This window comes from Calidris pugnax, unplaced genomic scaffold, assembly GCF_001431845.1.
Source record: "Calidris pugnax isolate Ruff unplaced genomic scaffold, ASM143184v1 scaffold7, whole genome shotgun sequence".
In the NCBI taxonomy this organism is placed as follows: Eukaryota; Metazoa; Chordata; class Aves; order Charadriiformes; family Scolopacidae; genus Calidris; species Calidris pugnax.
In genome coordinates, this window is record NW_015090762.1 from 1,778,856 (window position 1) to 1,779,636 (window position 781).

Below are 781 nucleotides of genomic sequence, written 5' to 3' on the forward strand. Positions count from 1 at the left end.
GCCGAACAAGTGAGACCACCAAGAGGGAGGTTGGGTCCAGCCTTGCTACTCCCTCCACGGCTGGTCTGCTGCTATATTTCTCCATCTTCATCCGAGCTGGCGCTGCTGCTCCCACTGCTGCTGCTCCCGCTCTCGCTGCTCTCCTCCTGCCGGGCCCGGGGCCGCCGCGCTGCTGCCGCCGCCGCCGCTGCTGTTGCTGCTGCTGCTGCTGCTGCTGCTGAGCCGCGGAGCCGCCCAGGAGCTGAGCCCCCGCGGCAGGAACGTCTGCAGGGCCGGCGGGTAGGAGCGGGCAGGGGCGGGCAGGTGGGACGGGACGGGACCCCCGACCCGCGGGCCGGGCCTGGGGCGGGGGGGGAGACCGGGACTCGCCGCTCCCACCCCCTTCCCGGGCCGGCCGCGGCGCTGGGCGCCTTCCCAGACAAAGTCCGGGGGGAGCCAGGCACCGGGGAAGGGGCGAGGAGCTCAGCCCGAGCGGGGCCGAGAGCGGGGAGACCGGTCCTGACCCCCGGACGTGCCGGGGAGGAGGGAGCCGGTCCTGGGCGTATCGGGGCCGGTCTTGCTTGCCCGTGGGTCGGTGCCCCGGGGCCGGTCCTGCTCGCCCGTGGGTCGGTTCTGCTGCAGGGAGCCGGTGCTGGGTGCCCCCGGGGCCCGTCCCGCACTCCGCGGGGAGCGGGTGTGTTGCCGGGAGCCGGTGCTGAGTGTCCCAGCACCGGTCCTGCCCCGCCTTGGGTCGGTTTTGCGGCGGGGAGCCGGGCCTGGGGGCCTCCGGGGCCGGTTCTGG

General features: G+C 75.4%; 1 protein-coding gene across 2 annotated transcripts in view; it reads left to right on the top strand.

The window, feature by feature from the left end:
* Positions 1-154: 154 nt before the first annotated feature.
* The window catches only part of SCARF2 (scavenger receptor class F, member 2), a 24,033-nt gene continuing 23,406 nt past the window's right edge, over positions 155-781 (top strand). The window contains exon 1 of one of the 2 annotated variants that reach the window (XM_014940888.1): positions 155-279. The gene's annotated coding sequence lies outside the window, so the exon portion shown is untranslated. The remainder of the gene's footprint in view (positions 280-781) is intronic. The other variant, XM_014940755.1, reaches the window with a different exon arrangement.